The following is a 21,626-nucleotide window of genomic DNA, read 5'->3' as shown; positions in this document are numbered from 1 at the left end:
GCACGATCAGGCAGTGGTGGAAGGAAGGGGCTCCTCCTCTGGGTCTGGGCGGCTAGAGTGGCCTTAACAAGCCCCCAGCTGGTGGGTCTTTTGGAAGATTAGGATAATGAATCCCTTTGGCCTCCAACTGCTGCACCCTTCTCCACATAGGAGCAGAGCCTTGCTGACAATGGGCAGATCCCCAGCTGGGGTAAATGAGCCCCATTCCACTGGACATCAGAGTGACTCCCAGTGTAGGCCAGCTGAGCATCTGGCACACTGAGCTAACCAGAGCTAGGATGAGTTACGCAGGACATGAGACTGGCTGAGTAGGGGCAGTGAGTCCAGGCCCTGCTGTTACAGGGAACCCCATCGTATACCCCAATTTATACCAGCCAACCGAGCAGTAGGGCTATTGACTTCTCTGGCACGATGGTGATTTACACAAGATGTGGCCGCAGTGTGTTTGCATATCACATACCAAAGCAAACAGCTAAGCTTTGTGCAGGTGGATGGGAGGCATTGTTTACATTGGTTTGGCCCTTTGTTTATGTACAATGGGGATGTGGAGCATGGTGCATCCTGGGAGCTCCATTCCCATATCCGAAGGCTGATGGATAATTGGGGATTGTATTTAAGAGTTAGATTAGGATAAATAGTTTAATTTGCAGGGTGGAGTGGGTGCTGGGGAGGCAGGGAAAACAGGGCATTTGCAGCAAATATCCCACTGGAGTGTTGGAGGCAGTTATATTTGGATCCCAGCCATGTGATTTGAGTGATTGACAGCTCTGCCGCAGGTGCGTCTTTCCCAATGTTCCTCAGATGTTGCATTGAAATTCAAATTACGTTTCTCCGGCTGCCATGTCTCATTGTCACTTCGTTAAAGACTAATTGTCACTTTTTTAATACACTGGAATTGCAGGGAGGTAGGGGTGACACAGTGTTTTAATAATAATAATACAAAAGGAATCCTTTGGATAGTAAATCACTCCCTTCTTCCACCCAGCAGCTGCTCCGCTCCTCAGCACAACAGCAATCAAGACACTCCATCATTCATCATGGGTTTGTTTGGAAGAGCACTTTTGCTTTGGTAAACAGTGTGATTCCTTCTGCATAGCAGAGAGGTTCTCTGGTTGTTGTTTTTTAACCCATTATAGATGACTGGGATGGGGGGGGCTTACAACCATGCACTTGTCCCTTAAACAGCAAGGCTTCCTGAGGTTGCTTACCATCATTTCCCATCAATGGGAGTTAGGTGTCTACATACCTTTAAAAATCTGTCATAGAATCATAGAATCATAGAATATCAGGGTTGGAAGGGACCCCAGAAGGTCATCTAGTCCAACCCCCTGCTCAAAGCAGGACCAATTCCCAGTTAAATCATCCCAGCCAGGGCTTTGTCAAGCCTGACCTTAAAAACCTCTAAGGAAGGAGATTCTACCACCTCCCTAGGTAACGCATTCCAGTGTTTCACCACCCTCTTAGTGAAAAAGTTTTTCCTAATATCCAATCTAAACCTCCCCCACTGCAACTTGAGACCATTACTCCTTGTCCTGTCATCTGCTACCATTGAGAACAGTCTAGAGCCATCCTCTTTGGAACCCCCTTTCAGGTAGTTGAAAGCAGCTATCAAATCCCCCCTCATTCTTCTCTTCTGCAGGCTAAACAATCCCAGCTCCCTCAGCCTCTCCTCATAAATCATAGAATCATAGAATATCAGGGTTGGAAGGGACCTCAGGAGGTCATCTAGTCCAACCCCCTGCTCAAAGCAGGACCAATCCCCAATTTTTGCCCCAGATCCCTAAATGGCCCCCTCAAGGATTGAACTCGCAACCCTGGGTTTAGCAGGCCAATGCTCAAACCACTGAGCTACCCCTCCCCCCCCAAATCATGTGTTCCAGTCCCCTAATCATTTTTGTTGCCCTTCGCTGGACTCTCTCCAATTTATCCACATCCTTCTTGAAGTGTGGGGCCCAAAACTGGACACAGTACTCCAGATGAGGCCTCACCAATGTCCCTCTGTGTCTTGATGGCCCAGCTGTAATAGCAAGTTTAGGTGGATGAAAGATTGTGAGGAGCTCAGCTACTATGGCACTGGTACTTTTGGAATGCAATGGAGAGAAATGAAGTTACCCTGCTGTAAAAATAATAGTAATAACTAAAAAAATAAACAATTAGCCTGTGGCACTCATTGCCACAAAAATCATTGAGATCAAGAGATGAAAAAAAAGGATTGTCTGTTCATCTGAATAACAAGAATATCCATTTATAAGAGTAAATTGAGACAATGTTGCTGAGTAGCTATCACACTGGACTGGCACTCAGAAGATATGGGTCCTTTCCACATCCACGCTGGATGACCTTGAACATGTCACTCCCCCCATGCCTCAGTTTCCTCATCTGTAAAAGGGGATAATGATACTGACCTCCTCTGCAGAGCACTTTGAGATCTCCTGATGAAAAACACGAGTAAGAACTATGTGTCACTGTTATTAAATAAATGATTGGGAGCTTAAGAACATAAGAACAGCCAGAGTGGGTGAGACCAATGGTCCATCTAACCCAGTATCCTGTCTTCCACCAATGGCCAATGCCAGATGCTTTAAAGGGAAGGAACAGAACAGGGCAATTATCAAGTGATCCATCCCCTGTCTTCCAGTCCCAGCTTCTGGCAGTCAGAGGCCAGGGACACCGCGAGCATGGGGGTTGCATTCCTGACCATCTTGGCTAATAGTCAGTGATGGACCTATCCTCCAGGAACTTGTCAAATTCTTTTTTGAACCCATTTATACTTTTGGCCTGCACAACATCCTCTAGCAATGAGTTCCACAGGTCGACTGTGTGTTGTGTGAAGAAGTACTTCCTTTTGTTTGTTTTAAACCTCCCGCCTATTACTTTCATTAGGTGACCTCTAGTTCTTGTGGTATGTGAAGGGGTAAATAACACTTCCTTAGTCACTTTCTCCATACCAGTCATGATTTTACAGACCTTTATCATATCCCCGCTCAATCATTTATTTTCTAAGTTGAACAGTCCCAGTCTTTTTAATCCTCATATGGAAGTCCTCTAATCATTTTTATTGCCTTGTCTGCATCTTTTCCAATTTTGGAAATTCTAATGTACATGTTTTGAGACAGAGTGACCAGAACTGCACACAGTATTTAAGGCATGGATACTATGGATTTATATAACGGCATTACGATATTTTCTGTCTTATCTATCCCTTTCCTAATGGTCCCTAATGTTGTGTTAGTTTTTTTGACAGGTTTCAGAGTAACAGCCGTGTTAGTCTGTATTCGCAAAAAGAAAAGGAGTACTTGTGGCACCTTAGAGACTAACCAATTTATTTGAGCATGAGCTTTCGTGAGCTATAGCTCACTTCATCGGATGCATACCGTGGAAACTGCAGCAGACTTTATATACACACAGAGAATATGAAACAATACCTCCTCCCACCCCACTGTCCTGCTGGTAATAGCTTATCTAAAGTGATCATCAAGTTGGGCCATTTCCAGCACAAATCCAGGTTTTCTCGCCCTCCACCCCCCCACACAAATTCACTCTCCTGCTGGTGATAGCCCATCCAAAGTGACAACTCTCCACACAATGTGCATGACAATCAAGTTGGGCCATTTCCTGCACAAATCCAGGTTCTCTCACCCCCCCCCCACCCCCCTCCCAAAAACCACACACACAAACTCACTATCCCGCTGGCAATAGCTCATCCAAAGTGACCACTCTCCCCACAATGCGCATGATAATCAAGGTGGGCCACCCCCAGCACAAATCCAGGCCTTCTCACCCCCCCCCACCTCCATACACACACAAACTCACTTTCCTGCTGGCAATAGCTCATCCAAACTGACCACTCTCAAAGTTTAAATCCAAGTTAAACCAGAACATCCGGGGGGGGGGGGGGGGGGGAGGTAGGAAAAAACAAGGGGAAATAGGCTACCTTGCATAATGACTTAGCCACTCCCAGTCTCTATTTAAGCCTAAATTAATAGTATCCAATTTGCAAATGAATTCCAATTCAGCAGTTTCTCGCTGGAGTCTGGATTTGAAGTTTTTTTGTTTTAAGATAGCGACCTTCATGTCTGTGATTGCGTGACCAGAAAGATTGAAGTGTTCTCCGACTGGTTTATGAATGTTATAATTCTTGACATCTGATTTGTGTCCATTTATTCTTTTACGTAGAGACTGTCCAGTTTGACCAATGTAAATGGCAGAGGGGCATTGCTGGCACATGATGGCATATATCACATTGGTGGATGTGCAGGTGAACGAGCCTCTGATAGTGTGGCTGATGTTATTTTTGGTTGCTGCTGGACATTGAGTGGATGTTTTCAGGGAACTAACCAGAATGACTTCAAGATCTTTCTTGAGTGGTAACAGCTAATTTAGACCCCATTATTTTATATGTATAGTTGGGATTATGTTTTCCGATGTGCATTACTTTGCACTTGTCAACATTGAATTTCATCTGCCATTTTGTTGGCCAGTCACAGTTTTGTGAGATCCCTTTGTAATGTTTCATAGTCAGTTTTGGATTTAACTATCTTGAGTAATTTTGTATCGTCTGCAAATTTTGCCACCTCATGGTTCACCCCATTTTCCAGTTCATTTATGAATAGTTTGAACAAGTCCAGGACAGATCCTTGGAAGTCTCCACTATTTACCTCCCCATTCCTTTGTTTCCTGCTGGCTAGGTTGAATCCTTAAAGAGAAAGTGCTCTTTTATTCCTATGATATTTGGGATATGGAGCTATTACCTGACAGAAATTAAAGGTTAGAGCCCCGCTTTCTTCTAGCCCTGCATTCTGGGAGTTTTCTGTAGTGTACATGGTAACCTGAACCTCCTTGGTAAGTAGGTAATAAAGCATCTCTCCTGGTGGTGCTTTTGCAAGTACTGCCTTTCACTTCTTCAGTGTTGCTCTTTTGAAATTCCAGTGCCTTCTTTGAAGCTGATGGGCTGAGGGGGGAGTAGGCTGGGAAAGAAAAAAAAATCCTACTGAAAAATGAAATATTTGCCATCATGCTCATGTATCTCAGCAGATCCACAGCACTCCAAAATGCATTTGATGGCATGGGCAATTGATTTGATATGTTAGAGAATGTTTGAAAGGAATTGTCATGGTCCAATGATGATTGAAGCCCAGATTCAGCAAAGGACATAAGCATGTACTTGGTCCCCCTCCCCACGTTATTATTATCTATATTGTGGTAGCATGACACAGAGATCCCTTGGAAAAGGGTCTCCTGTTCTTTGCAAACAACTCTCGTCTCAGCCCTGACAACCTCACTACACCAAACATGTCTTGTTGGCTAGTTATCCCAAAGAGATAATGTAAGTTATTTACAGAAAGCTAGGAACTTGTCAAGACTCAATCATTGCAAGAAGCACATACAGGTAATATTTGAAGAATAATGTAACTATATTGAAAGTCTGCTTTATGGTGTTGGAGTAAAGTCACACAGGAGGGAGTTATTACCCTGCCCCAGTTAGCTGGTGATTTAATGCAAAGCTCAATTGTCCAGCCTTGCTCCATCCCAAACCAATCAATGGAAAATCATCAGAGACAACAGCGAGTAATCAAGCCACTGGGAGGTAAACAATGAACTCAGGGGATAGCCCTGCCTATGAATAGAGACAAAAGGTTATCTCAGTATAACACAGAGTAGAGAGGCACTTTGGATCCATTCACTGAGGAAACATCTTGCAGAGCCACTGAATTTTCATGGAAGTTTGGATCCTGGTTCCTCTGAGGCCAGTCAGCTCTGCAACAGACTAAACACTGGGTGGAAAACCTACTTTATAAGATAGGAAAGATAACTGTTAATAAATGTAGGCCCTAGTTTGTGTTTAATTAGTTTGTTTTGCATTGTAGCCATTTGTATCCATCACTCTCTCTCTCATTTCTGGTTGAATGTCTGTTTGCTTTTAAAATAAACCTTCTTTTGTTTTATTACAAGTACTCACAAGTGCTGTGTGATTTTACCAAACAGTGATTTAAGATAAAACTAATAAAAGGGTACACTCCTCCTTTGCGGGCAGAGGATCTGGGATTTCTGTGAGTAGCCCATGTCAGGGGCTGGATATCACAGGAGATCGATTCAAAGGCGCTTAGGGACTGGGGTTCACCTATTATTAACTTGTAAGGCAAAGCCAGGCCAGGCATAGCCCTGAGGAGAGTGCTTGAGTAGCTAGCAGGCTGGTGATGGGAGGATGCTAACACACAGCTACCTCTCACTCTAGGCAGGAGGAAACAAGATGACTCACAGTCTTGGATACCCAAAGAACAGGCACAGGTAGGGCCTAGGAGCCCTAGTCATGGATCAGCACCCCATTGCGCTAGGTAGCATACATGCACAGAACAAAAAGACAGTCTCTGCCCCAGCGAGCTCAGCAGAACACTCTCTTACATATAATCATGTGCACTGAAGTCGATGGGACTTAAGTACATGTTTTGGTGCTTTGCTGAATCATGGCCCAAATCCATGCATTTCACTTCTCTTGGGTGACATCAGCTCCTTGCACATAGGGCAGCTGCTTGGTCCAGGTGCTTTATACCACTTCAAGCCCATGCAGGGGCAGTGCTGGGAGCTGGCAGGTAGAACAGGCACATAGAGGTACTCACCTGCCAGCATCTGTGGGCCAGGGATAGGGTGACCAGATGTCCCAATTTTATAGGGACAGTCCTGATATTTGGGCCTTTTACTTATACAGGTGTCTATTACCCCCCACCCACTGTCCTAATTGTTCACGTTTTCTATCTGGTCACCCTAACCAGGGAACTCATCTCCAGAACTGCTTTATGCAGGGCTGGGTGGTATGTCAGGCCTGAGTAGGGGCTGTAGTTATGCAGCTCTAACAGCCTTGGTTCCTAGGGCGTACCAGCCCTGCACTGGTGCCACAGGAGTTAATCCTTCTCTTTGGGCCAAGGAGGCCACGCCCGCTCTGCTGTGCTGGGCATGTTCCAGCTGGAACCAGGATATAAAAGGAAACAGCTCAGCTCAGTCTGGGTAGACTGCTGGAGAGGAAGGAGGTGTGTTGCGGGCTCCTGCTGAGGGACTGCCTGCACTCTGGGATGCGGAGGCCAGCCAGTGATGATCCCCAACCCCCAGGCTCGGGACACCACAGAGGGAGGAGAGACTGTGGGGACCCCAAGACAGCAAGCCACAGAGAAACGAGTCTGTCTTTGCAGAAAATAGGTTGTAGAACCCGAGACTAGCTCTGTGTGTTTCAGCAGGATCCCCACCGAGCTGATAGTGGGCAACCCCACCACTGATAGAGCCCTGGGTTGGGACCCCATGGAGAGTGAGTACCCAGGATACCCTACCCTGGCCACTGCCCCACCCTGGGGTGGCAGCCCACCTTACCAATCCTATTGACTCTGGCTGCTGGGCTGCATAGCCTGACAGAAAGGGTAGTTATATGGACTCTGGCCAGTACGCCTCGTAGTCCTTACTGAGAAGGTCACCTTATGGATGCTGGCCATTAGGCCATACTGCCCTGAGGCCAGGGGCCTTCATCCAAACTCAGCCACGTGGCCATAATGCCCCTTCACCTCCCCCAAAGGGTGACAGGGTGTACCAGCCCCACGACAGCATCGATCAGCATGAAAGAGCCACAGCTGCTATGTCAGACCAGATGCTGGAGAAGCAAGGATGGGGCAGCGGGAAGTACAGGCGGGAGCAGCAGGATCTGATGGTGGCTCTGTGCGTTGAGCCTGGTTTGGAGGTGGATTTCACCTTCCCATTCTCCTCCCAGGCTGGGTGTGTAGTGCCCGAGTATTTGGGGATGGCATACATTCAGATTGTCCACATGGGTACAGGGCCTGTCTTCTTGGTATGTGTGCACAGTACCCGGCACACTGGGGTACATATCTCTGACTGGGGCTTGGAGCTGCCACTGCCAGCACAAATCATCACCCTGAGAAGGTGAATAGGTGAGAGCAGGCCCAGTGCAGGTAGATGTTGTGTAAGCTTCTCCCCTCCTCTGTAATCTGATTTCAAATGCACCCCTCACCTCGGTAACTGATCTGATGTTTGAGTTGGTCCATTGTCAAGAGTAGGGCCATCTGGAAACTTTGGATATAGATTCAGGTTTGGAGTTCACACACACCTTGAGATTTTTAATTCAGTGGTTTTGGTTTGGGACATTAAAGCTGGTGGCATTCATCCAGCTTTACACCAGTGGGGCTATGTGCAGACTATACAGTTAAGCTAATGTAAGCGGGGGAATAGTCCCGCTCTTGTGGGGAACTTTCCTGGCTTCTGCACTACCCTGGTGAAGTGGGCTAGCGAAAGGATCTGAGTCCTCGCTCCCACTTCCTTTACCCAGTGGCCTCCCTGCCCTTGAGGACTCCCCGTTCACTCTCCTGTCTGGCAGAGTCCTCGTAACCCCAACAAGGCTGGGCCCAGGATTCCTGCGGGGGCTTGACCCCCAACCCTGCTGTGGTCACCTAGGACAGGGACTAGGGTGTCCCCATTTTGGGGTACTCTTTCTGCAATGGGCACTTCTCTGACCATTACATACAAGTTAAAGCAAATGCAAGTTATTTAATCAATAATTAATTTTAAAAAGAATAAGGGAAAATGAGAGAGGTTAAAGGAAACACATCAACTTGCTCTGTGGCAGGGAACATCACAAACAGTGTCTCTGGAATGTCAGGGCAGTTCAGTCTGTTCCTTGTAAGTCCCAGGCCTTCTTCTCCAGCCCAGGCTGTGCTGCAGGGATGCTGTGGGTTGGACACTTGCTCTGGTGGTGGCCTCAGGCTCTAAGTGGTAGGACCCTTCTTCCCAGTGTCGCCCCCGCCCTGTTGGGGCTATGACCCAAGCCTGGCCTGCAGAGGCGTCTCCCTGTGCTGGGCCCGCTACCCAGGGTCCCCCTCACTCTTCCCAGCTGCTCATCACACCCAGCTCCACCACTCTGCCTCTGCTGCTCTGCCTCCAGCTCCCTGGGCTGCTTCTTTGGCCCCTCTGGTTGCTACAGCTGTCTCCCAGGACAGGTCTCCTCTGCAGGCTGCTTCTGTGACTCTGCTCCCAGCACTGACCTGCTTCCTGGGCTACTTTTCTGGACCCTCTGGCTCTGGTTGCTGCAGCTCTCCTCCCAGGGCAAGTCCGCTCTCTCTGGGCTGTGCCTCTGGCTTTGGGGCTGCAGCTCTGCTCCCAGGACAGGGTCTGCTCTCACTGGATCTGGCACAGCTCAGCTTGGGCCCCTGCTTTCTCCTTAGCTCGGCCCCACTCTGTCTGACCCAGGCAAATCCAGCTCCCATTGAGGATGGGACCTCCCTGGCCTCCGGACTCTCTGATTAGCCTGCTCGCCCTGTCATTCAGGCTGACCTGGAGCATTGGCCTCTCCCCACTGTTCCTGGGGACTGTCCATTTCAGATTTCTCATAGACCCTTCCCCTTTCAGTACTGGGAGCTAGCCAACCAAAACATCCCCACTGAATGTTAGTAAGGGGGCAACAGTCTCCTTACACTAAGCAGACAAGGCAATTCCATCTGAGGCTCTTCAGTCAAAAAACAAAACCAAAAAACCAACCTGGAAATCTCACAAGACAGATATTGCCCAGAGAGCCCCAGTGCTTTCTGATTCATGTGAGGTGGCAAATCTGCTTTGAACAGCTGCCTTTGCCGTATCTGGGCATTTCCATTTATCATTGTAGCCAGAACCAAGCAGTGCAGAGGCAGACAGTAAAGAGGGTAAAACCCCTCTGACATTAACCAAGCTTTTTTCAAACCTTAAGAGAGGTTCAGAGTTTGGAGATCAAATTTAGGGAGAAGGTTCGTATGACTTCTTAACTAAACCCATCCATCCCTAGGTCAGACACACAGAGAGGAAGAAGAAAAGGAACACTTGTGGCACCTTAGAGACTAACAAATTTATCCGAGCATAAGCTTTCGTGAGCTACAGCTCACTTCATCGGATGCAGCAGCAGACAGACACTTCAAGGGTACAAAGGGCCTAGAAACCAGTTACACCCTACTTAAACTCTCTTTTGAATGATGTGTTGGCCTGCTCTGGACTTCTGCACAGCGGTGAATATTACGCGAGCAGAGGCAGAAAAAACTTTTCCCTGGTTTATTTATCTCTGCATCTCTCACTGTTAACTACTGCCAGACCAATGCCACCTGGACTGTTTATGACGCCAGTAAAAGTCAAACAGAGACATAAAACTGCACCTGTCATAAGTGGGCTTGATTTAAAGGACACTCAAGCAAATAGAAGGCTAAAGGGATGTGTGCTGAAGGGAGTTCCAAACAATAGTATGGAAAATTTTATAGCATTTTGGGCCTCTCCAGTATGTCTTCATTTTGAGCAACATGCACAATTTGGATTACCTCTCTAAAGATCTGTCCCAAAGCCATTGAGCCTTTCCATTGATTTCAGTGAGCTTTGGAACTGACAACAAAAGAGCACATCAGGATCAGAAGGCAATGAAAATTAGTCTTGGCACCAGGGATGATGGGGGCAGGAAGATTCTGTCAATTAAAAAGACAATGTTGATTTAGTCTGGAAGGAAGAGGAAGACACGTATAAAGAATGACTGAGAAGACAGGTCAACGGGGCCCTTCTAACCACATTATACTGTAGCAAATCCGTGACCCCTTGGAACTTCATGGCAGCAGTGATCAGAATTTAGATTCATAGATTCATAGATATTTAGGTCAGAAGGGACCATTATGATCATCTAGTCTGACCTCCTGCACAATGCAGGCCACAGAATTTCACCCACCACTCCTAAAAAAGACCTCACACCTATATCTGTGCTATTGAAGTCCTCAAATTGTAGTTTGAAGACCTCAAGGAGCAGAGAATCCTCCAGCAAGTGACCCGTGCCCCATGCTACAGAGGAAGGCGAAAAACCTCCAGGGCCTTCCAATCTGCCCTGGAGGAAAATTCCTTCCCGACCCCAAATATGGCGATCAGCTAAACCCTGAGCATATGGGCAAGATTCATCAGCCAGATACTACAGAAAATTCTTTCCCGGGTAACTTGGATCTTACCCCATCTAAAAACCCATCACAGGCCATTGGGCCTATTTACCATGAATATTTAATTACCAAAACCATGTTATCCCATCATACCATCTGCTCCATAAACTTATCGAGTTTAATCTTAAAGCAAGATAGATCTTTTGCCCCCACTACTTCCCTCGGAAGGCTATTCCAAAACTTCACTCCTCTGATGGTTAGAAACCTTCGTCTAATTTCTAATCTAAATTTCCTAGTGGCCAGTTTATATCCATTTGTTCTTGATTTAGATCCTCCTGCCCCAGCAAGCACTGGCTTGAGTTCTCTAGTGCCACACTGGTAGCTGGATTGGCCAGCGTGGCACTACAGAGCCCAAAGTCTTACCAGACACTGGCCACACTTGCTGTGCCAGCTTGTCGTGAGTCTTAGAAAATAGAACACTGGTATCATACAGAGATGGGACAACACTAGGACAGCTGGTCATGAAACAATATTTTTCCCCACCAAAACACTAAGATGGAAATTACTTTAATTTTTGTCAAAGCAATTTCCATGAAAAATTCCATCAAAAACCCCAAAATTTGCTGAATGTTTTCAGACCGATACTGAAAATTTCAGTTCCTAAAAACTGAGACATGGTGTTTTGGCAAAAAAAACAAAACAAATATTTTAGGTAAAAACGGCTTTTCATGACAAGTTTCATTATTGACAAAACCTTATTTCCTGAAAAAATCATTTGGTCAAAAGTGTGCCAGCTCTATTATCTGACCCGCACTGAATTTTGACGGCTCAGTTCAAAAGGATTCCAGATCCAAACCATACCTTTGATTTGGGTTTTCTGCGAACCCAGCCCAACCCTAGTTTCATTCTGTTCTTCAAAAATTCAGTTAAAGAAAAGGGGTCTGAGAGCTAATTGCATTTAGTAGTGGAGATTAGGTTGTATACGCTCCCTGGCCCAAAAAGGAACTAACTCAACTAGTGAAGAAGCCTGCAGATTAGATCAGCGTTTTGGGAAGAAAGGGCTGAGCCGGCCTGATTGTGGGCCATGGCATCTGTTTTCTGTGTGGCTTCCAGTGCATTAAGAATCCTGCTGGCATCAGAAGCACAGGAATCAGATTAAAAGAACAGATAAATTCTTCACTCAGGTCAACCTTCATTTATTTTTCTCATTCAAATACTTGGGCTGAGATGCCAGGCTGGCAAAAGGGGTTTGTGGTCCATGTCTCTAGTCGCGACCACAATACAAATAATAAATTATGAAAACAATGCATCCTGTAAAATCAGGACAATTGAACATCCTAGTTTAGCAGAGATATCATGTTGCCGAGCTGCAAGTAAATGAGAAGTCAGGGAGAAGGAAAATGCTTTACTGTGTGTATTTTTCATGCTGCATAACTGAGTGTACCTGATAGCCCCACTGATATAATGAACCATTGAGCACTTCACTGCAGTGGAACAAAAATTGCTTTGATTCCCTCTGAAAGCAGGATCTCCTGCACGCTCTTGCTGTTCATTCTATATCACTACTGCAACAGGCGTGTATATTTTAAAATAATGAGGGGGAAGGATGGTTGCAGTTTTAATCTGAGGTTGTTGGGTTCCTTCTAACTTCACAGCATAGCGAGCTTCAAAAGCTGCTGATAAACAAAGATTGACAAGCATTTTTAACCCTTGGTGATCCAGCAACCTGTATTCTTCGGAAGGTGTTGATCCTCAGAGTCATCATGCTGCAATGAGCTATGTCCAGGCAGACCCCAAGCTAGGCTGAAATGAACTAGGTCAGGGATTTTGGCTGTAAGGAGCTGATTATGGGATCAGTGTGTGTTTGGAGAGGGCTTTGTTTTTAAAAGGTCGTGAAAAGATTAGGGGGCACTAGGGCCCAAATGTTCATTAAAATGTGGGCTAGAGCCCTTTCCCAGTCGAAAATGTGGATTTGTCAAATCAGGTGATAGCCCACAGGCCGCCTGGTTCCCGGCCTCAGATCAGTCACCTTAGAGGCTGCTAATTAGTCACAGGTGGGGCCTAAAGGGCCTTTGCATCCCTGACATCTGCCTCTAGGTTTATGATGAGATAAAATGTTTGGATGAATGAGCTGGAGGTTGAGGTAACAGTGAAACAAGCATATTTTTGCACAACAACCAATGCTCTCAGCTCACTCACTTAGCCACCATAACCGTGTGTGCGTGAGTCGAAATACGCAGCTGTGCGACTTGGTTATTTGCTCACACAATTGCCTCAATTGTGCATGCAGTCACGGTAACTGTGTAGATGAATTAGGCCTGCAATTGGATTCACATTTTCATCTCTCAGTCTAATTTGCATTTAGATAGCAGCTATCACAACAGTATCTAAGCACTGGAGAGGGATTTTAAAAAAAATAAAAATAAAAAAAAAATAGAGATATGCCTGGATAATCAGTTCTCCATTCTTCAGTAGACCGCCACATGGGATTGGGTTTGGAGCACCTGTTCTGTGTTCTGTCAGGGCTTGATCCAATGTCTATTTAAGTGACTAAGAGCCTTTCCATTTAATTCAAAGCCCCTAATGTACTGCCGTTGTAGATGAACACACCCGACTTAGCCAGAGGTCACTTCAGCCCTGAGCTACTTGCTTGTGTGCGCTTTTCTGTTTTCAATAGTCCTAAGATGAAATACGGACCACATCTGATCATTAGCAATTCTGGAAGTCTGGTTTCAGATACCCAATTTCAGAAGTCTTAACAAGCCTGGTTGTTTACAAAGTGCTGAGTACCCATTCTCTGAAAAATCAGACCCCTTTAAGGTGCCTCAGGTTTGGGCACCCAAAGCACTAGTCACATATGAAAAAAGGAGGGGCCTATATTTCCAGGGTCCACATGGAGAGGAACGTAATAGTGTTAAGGATACCCTGAGACCACGACACCAAAAAGGCCAGTTTATGTGTTCCCTGCGTTATGGGGAAACTTTTCAACTGTACCAACTTTCAAGAAAATGTGATAAGCTACCAGCTTGGTCAACACACCAGAGACTGAACCAAGCACCTCTAGAACTAATAATATGAGTGTCTATAGTTTGAACAAAAGGGCCAAACCTACATAGCAGGGGCTGTAACTGATTCACAACCTGTTTCACTTGCGCACAATGGTGAGCCAGTGATACACACTCATAAGTGGGTCTCACAGGTTTCCAAGCACTTTTTCCCCTTTTGAACCTACAAGATCAATTGAATTATTCAGAGACAACAGGCAGATTTTCATTTCATGGTGAGCAAGCCTAGAAATCAAAGATGGGAACAGTTCCAAAAGGCTATTTCCACCTATCTGCTCTGCTTCTCAGCCAGTGCAGGATTCTTTCCTACATATTCTGGATATAGTGTTTTCCACTGTATGCATCTGATGAAGTGAGCTGTAGCTCACAAAAGCTTATGCTCAAATAAATTTGGTGCTACAAGTACTCCTTTTCTTTTTATGGATACAGACTAACATGGCTGCTATTCTGAAACTTGATATAGTATGTAATACATTCTGCTATTTATTCCCAGTATATTCTTAATACCACAGCCATAGAATATCAGGAGATCATCTAGTCCAACCACCTGGTCAAAGCAGGACCAAGCCCCAGTTTTTGGCCCAGATCCCTAAAAGGCCCCCTCAAGGATTGAACTCACAACCCTGGGTTTAGCAGGCCACTGCTCAAACCACTGAGCTAGCCCTCCCCCCATGCTGTGTTATGACTTCTGCAACATACTGGCTTGTGGGTGGGTGTGATTATAACACCCTCTACTGAAAAAAGAAAAGGAGTACTTGTGGCACCTTAGAGACTAACCAATTTATTTGAGCATGAGCTTTCGTGAGCTACAGCTCACTATGAAGTGAGCTGTGAGCCGTAGCTCACGAAAGCTCATGCTCAAATAAATTGGTTAGTCTCTAAGGTGCCACAAGTACTCCTTTTCTTTTTGCAAATACAGACTAACACGGCTGTTACTCTGAACCCTCTACTGCGTGATTCACAGAAAGGATAAAAGCTTTACTACAAGTGCTAATGATCTAAGCATGTCCTGAATCTCCTGTGGTAGAAGGCTGTTTTTTCAATGACAGGGAGCCTGGGTTCTATTCTCTGCTGTCTTATGTGTGAAGAGCTTACTTGTTGTTAATGGCTGTACTTGGGGTGCAAGTGGCTGTAGACCTGGTTGAAATTTTTCACTCAAAACATTTATTGATGAAGAGTAATTTTTTAATCAAAACATTTCTCCAAGAAATGTAAATTTTTGATGGCTATTTTAAATTGTGTTCATAGAAAAAAACAAATCTGAAAATGCTTCGGTTTTCAGCAATTGAAACTCAAAAAACTTCATCCAAAAAGCCTCAGAATTTGTGTCATCAACCAAAACCCATAAACTTTCGGCCAAAAAGTGAAAAAAAAAAATTCAACTAAAACCTGAAAAATGTCAAAAACTTCATTTTTTCCCCAATGAAAACATGTAAAAAATTCTATGGAAACAAAACTTGTAAGTTCTTCTATAAGTTTTTTCATGGGAATCTACTTGGTTTTCTTACACTTGCTTTGGGCAGTTCTCAAAGATCACAGCTTAGTATGAATAAATTGTAATTATCCAGCAAAATCACCAGCCATCTGAACGGACTGCTGCTATGTGCGAGCTGATCATCACTAATGAGCCAAATCCAATACCTTGATGGATCTCTGTGGGGCAGCTACTATGTTCCAGACACATTCTTAGCATTATCACAGACTGCTCACAGGGCCAACCTCGAGTGTCTTGCACACCCAAGTGCTTCCTAAGGAAATTCACACGTTACAGTCCATACACACATAAAAGGCATTTAAAAAAGCATGTGTTGTGATAATGGATGGCAAAGCAAGGAGAGGGATCCACGCCAAGAATATCGATGCCCTCCATAGTGGGGTGCCACTTTCAGAGTCTGCTTAAAGTCCTTAAGAATATAGTCCACAGCCCATTTGATGGCAGCCTGGGACCACCCTGGCTACAACCACACTCTCTGTTCCAGGACAGAACTTTTCAAGAACCTGCTACGTTCAGTGGGCTGTGTCAGTCTAGGAACTAGGGAGTTTAGCTCCTCAATGGTTCTCCCAGTCTATGCCTAGCTGACAGGTTACAGTATTACTGATGGGATCAACTTAGCACAGTCCTGTATTGTTTCCTTCTGGTCAGTGATGGCCAGATCCTCAAAGGTATTTAGACTCCTAACTCCCATTGATTTCAATGGGACGAGGGTGCCTAAATACCTTTGAGGATCTGGGCCTGGCTGCTATTCAGCTCCCACTGTGCTCAAGCCACAGAAGATGTGAGCATGTCAGAGCCCTCCTACTCCTCCCGTCCCATGGCAGAAGTTCTCTTTAGCTTAGGCTGTAACAAGTTATATGTTCAGCTCTAGAAGGCCCTGGTTCAATCACTCATATCAGCCACTCTATCCCAGCATGCGTGCTACCATGTGTGACCAGTTATGCAAAAGTGGTGTTCTAGATTACAGAGGGCCAGATCCTGAGCTGGTGCAAAATGCATACTCCATGGACTTCAGTACAGCCATGCCATTTTACACCAACTGAGGGTCTAGCTTGGGTCCACTGGCCTGAGGGGCCATGTTACAGCTCCCTTCCTAACAGTAGGTTGATCCTTCTCTCCCTGTGCTTGGCATGGTGTGTGTGTGTGCACACGCGTGTGTGTGCAATAATAATATGCCATATGTTTCAGCCATTACATATTTTATGTACACTTGATAACTTAACGATAAGCACTTCAAGGATTAGCCAATTAGCACAGATGAGCATTTTGTTGTTACTGTCTGGAAGGCTGAGAGACGGACTGGCTGCAGGAAATAAATCACTTTCAAATAGGAGTGAGCCATTTCTGATCTGATATGCTACAATTACAACCCGGCCAAACTTCACTGAGAACAACAAAGAAGGCATGCTGGCCAGACCCTCAGTGGACATAGATCAGCTCCCCTGAAGTCAAAGGAGCTATGCAGATTTGCCCCAGCTGGAAATCCAGCTCCTGACCCTGTGTGTGCTTCGCAAAAATACAGTTGGACACTCTTCCCCCACCCCCACCAGCTCCATTACAAAGCAACTTGGAATCTTGTATGACCATCAGTGCAATTTTTGTTTTTTTTAATACAGAGCATCAGCATGGGGACAACCCCTGGGGAATGATAACGAGGATTCTCTGCATTTTAATCTAGGAGGCATTCTCCGCTTCTCTCCAATTGCATTTCTTCCAACTAATTCTCCCAGTATCCTGTCTTAATGAACAGCTGCTGGGATATCAGGCTAGTGCTTGCAGGGCATATTAAAGACATTTCCACATGCTAAGGATTGTGGCCTAGCTCCTGGTTCCCTTGTTTCTATGCTGCAGGACATCTTCCACATTCTCTGACCCTTCCCCAGTGTCCTCCCACTTTTGGAACTGTAACAGGGCACACTCACGTCTTGCGAGAGCCGCCCTTGGCGGAGTGCTTGTGCCCCTCTTTCCCCTCCCCCCCCCTTGGTGACTCAGCCCTCCAACCGAGTCTCACACAGTCTGTCTGTGTGATGAAAGCAAAGCAAAAACCTGTTCTGGAGTCTCAGTACCCCATGTAATGTCTCCCACAAGTTGTCCCTGCTCCAGGATAGAGCACTGCCTCAGGGCTCCCTCCTTAGTGACAAAGTCTTTGTCCTCTTAGGGCCTTTCTGGCCACAACTCTCCAGCTGGGCCTCTGCAGTTCAGTTCCCTCCCTTTGAGGTTTCAGAGTGGTAGCCATGTGACTCTGTATCAGCAAAAAACAACAAGGAGTCCTTGTGGCACCTTAGAGACTAACACATTTATATGGGCACAAGCTTTTGTGCGCTAAAATCCACTGCATCAGATGCATGGAGTGGAACATACAGTAGGGAGGTATAAATACACAGCATATGAAAAGATGGGAGTTGCCTTACCAAGTGGTGGGGGGGGGGGGTCAGTGCTAACGAGCCAATTTAATTAAGGTGGAAGTGAGCTATTCTCACTAGTTGACAAGAAGGGGTGGAAATCACTTTTGTAGCGCTAATGAGGCCAATGTAAACAAGGTGGCCCATTTCAAACAGTTGACAAGAAGGTGTGAATATCAGCAGGGGGAAATTAGTTTTTGTAGTGACCCATCCACTCTGTAAGCAAGGACTGGACTGTCTCCCAAAGTCTGTGAGAGTGCGGGATCGTCCTTCAGGATAGGTTGTAGATCCTTGATGATGCACTGGAGAGGTTTTAGTTGGGGGCTGAAGGTGATGGCTAGTGGCATTCTGTTATTTTCTTTGTTGGGCCTCTCCTGTAGTAGGTGACTTCTGGGTACCCTTCTGGTTCGGTCAATCTGTGTCTTCACTTCACCAGGTGGGTATTGTAGTTTTAAGAACGCTTGATAGAAATCCTGTAGGTGTTTGTCTCTGTCTGTGGGATTGGAGTAAATGCGGTTGTATCTTAGAGCTTGGCTGTAAACAATGGATCATGTGATGTGGTCTGGATGGAAGCTGGAGGCATGTAGGTAAGTATAGTGGTCAGTAGGTTTCCGATATAGGATGGTGTTTATGTGACCATCACTTATTAGCACTGTAGTGTCTAGGAAGTGGATCTCTTATGTGGACTAGTCCATGCTGAGGTTGACGGTGGAGTGGAAATTGTTGAAATCCTCATGGAATTCCTCCAGGGCCTCCATCATTGGTTGAGTTCAGGATCCTGACGCAGGGAACAAAGGTAAGCAGCAGGATACGGACCCTGGACTTCAGGAAAGCAGACTTCGACTCCCTCAGGGAACGGATGGCCAGGATCCCCTGGGGGACTAACTTGAAGGGGAAAGGAGTCCAGGAGAGCTGGCTGTATTTCAAGGAATCCCTGTTGAGGTTACAGGGACAAACCATCCCGATGAGTCGAAAGAATAGTAAATATGGCAGGCGACCAACTTGGCTTAATGGTGAAATCCTAGCGGATCTTAAACATAAAAAAGAAGCTTACAAGAAGTGGAAGGTTGGACATATGACCAGGGAAGAGTATAAAAATATTGCTCGGGCATGTAGGAATGTTATCAGGAGGGCCAAATCGCACCTGGAGCTGCAGCTAGCCAGAGATGTCAAGAGTAACAAGAAGGGTTTCTTCAGGTATGTTGGCAACAAGAAGAAAGCCAAGGAATGTGTGGGCCCCTTACTGAATGAGGGAGGCAACCTAGTGACAGAGGATGTGGAAAAAGCTAATGTACTCAATGCTTTTTTTGCCTCTGTTTTCACTAACAAGGTCAGCTCCCAGACTGCTGCGCTGGGCATCACAAAATGCGGAAGAGATGGCCAGCCCTCTGTGGAGATAGAGGCGGTTAGGGACTATTTAGAAAAGCTGGACGTGCACAAGTCCATGGGGCCGGACGAGTTGCATCCGAGAGTGCTGAAGGAATTGGCGGCTGTGATTGCAGAGCCACTGGCCATTATCTTTGAAAACTCGTGGCGAACCGGGGAAGTCCCGGATGACTGGAAAAAGGCTAATGTAGTGCCAATCTTTAAAAAAGGGAAGAAGGAAGATCCTGGGAACTACAGGCCAGTCAGCCTCACCTCAGTCCCTGGAAAAATCATGGAGCAGGTCCTCAAAGAATCAATCCTGAAGCACTTGCATGAGAGGAAAGTGATCAGGAACAGCCAGCATGGATTCACCAAGGGAAGGTCATGCCTGACTAATCTAATCGCCTTTTATGATGAGATTACTGGTTCTGTGGATGAAGGGAAAGCAGTGGATGTATTGTTTCTTGACTTTAGCAAAGCTTTTGACACGGTCTCCCATAGTATTCTTGTCAGCAAGTTAAGGAAGTATGGGCTGGATGAATGCACCATAAGGTGGGTAGAAAGCTGGCTAAATTGTCGGGCTCAACGGGTAGTGATCAATGGCTCCATGTCTAGTTGGCAGCCGGTATCAAGTGGAGTGCCCCAGGGGTCGGTCCTGGGGCCGGTTTTATTCAATATCTTCATAAATGATCTGGAGGATGGTGTGGATTGCACTCTCAGCAAATTTGCGGATGATACTAAACTGGGAGGAGTGGTAGATACGCTGGAGGGGAGGGATAGGCTACAGAAGGACCTAGACCAATTGGAAGATTGGGCCAAAAGGAATCTGATGAGGTTCAATAAGGATAAGTGCAGGGTCCTGCACTTAGGACGGAAGAACCCAATGCACAGCTACAGACTAGGGACCGAATGGCTAGGCAGCAGTTCTGCAGAAAAGGACCTAGGGGTGACAGTGGACGAGAAGCTGGATATGAGTCAGCAGTGTGCCCTTGTTGCCAAGAAGGCCAATGGCATTTTGGGATGTATAAGTAGGGGCATAGCGAGCAGATCGAGGGACGTGATCGTTCCCCTCTATTCGACATTGGTGAGGCCTCATCTGGAGTACTGTGTCCAGTTTTGGGCCCCACACTTCAAGAAGGATGTGGATAAATTGGAGAGAGTCCAGCGAAGGGCAACAAAAATGATTAGGGGACTGGAACACATGAGTTATGAGGAGAGGCTGAGGGAGCTGGGATTGTTTAGCCTGCAGAAGAGAAGAATGAGGGGGGATTTGATAGCTGCTTTCAACTACCTGAAAGGGGGTTCCAAAGAGGATGGCTCTAGACTGTTCTCAATGGTAGCAGATGACAGAACGAGGAGTAATGGTCTCAAGTTGCAGTGGGGGAGGTTTAGATTGGATATTAGGAAAAACTTTTTCACTAAGAGGGTGGTGAAACACTGGAATGCGTTACCTAGGGAGGTGGTAGAATCTCCTTCCTTAGAGGTTTTTAAGGTCAGGCTTGACAAAGCCCTGGCTGGGATGATTTAACTGGGAATTGGTCCTGCTTTGAGCAGGGGGTTGGACTAGATGACCTTCTGGGGTCCCTTCCAACCCTGATATTCTATGATTCTATGATTCTATGATTCATCAAGGATCTACAACCTATCCTAAAGGACGATCCCTCACTTTCACAGACCTTGGGTGACAGGCCAGTCCTCAGGGCCAGTGCAACCACTAGGCGGTCACCTAGGGTGCCAAGTGGTTGGGGGCAGCCAAAATCGTGCTCCGGGGAGTGGAGGTGAGCTGGGGCAGGGAGGCACAGGGAGGGCTGCCTGCAGCAAGTAACAGGCGGCGGCATGCAGGGGAACCACTCCCCACCCCAGCTCATCTCTGCTCCGCCTCCTCCCCTGAGCACGCCGCCCCACTCTGCTTCTCTCCCTCCCAGGCTTGCGGTGCCAAACAGCTGATTGGCACTACAAGCCTGGGAGGTGGGAGAAGCGAAGCGGGGCAGCGTGCCCAGGGGAGGAGGCGGAGCAGAGGTGAGCTGGGGCGGGGAGCTGCCGCACAGCTCCCCGGGCCGAGCGGAGGGAGGGAGTGGGAGGCGGGGAGCTGTGGCTCGGGGGGGGGGAGGCGCAAGGTGGAAGTTTTGCCTCGGGCACGAAACATCCTTGCACCGGCCCTGCCAGTCCTCGCTTACAGACAGCCCCCCAACTTGAAGCAAATAATCACCAGCAACTACGCACCACACAACAAAAACACTAACCCAGGAAACAAACCCCTGCAACAAACCCCGGTGCCAACTCTGTCCACACATCTATTCAAGGGACACCATCATAGGACCTAACCACATCAACCACACCATCAGGGGCTTGTTCCCCTGCACATCTACCAATGTAT

This window comes from Lepidochelys kempii, chromosome 10, assembly GCF_965140265.1.
Source record: "Lepidochelys kempii isolate rLepKem1 chromosome 10, rLepKem1.hap2, whole genome shotgun sequence".
NCBI classification, from domain to species: Eukaryota; Metazoa; Chordata; order Testudines; family Cheloniidae; genus Lepidochelys; species Lepidochelys kempii.
The sequence above is the reverse complement of the archived record's forward strand: the minus strand, read 5'-3'. Positions refer to the sequence as shown.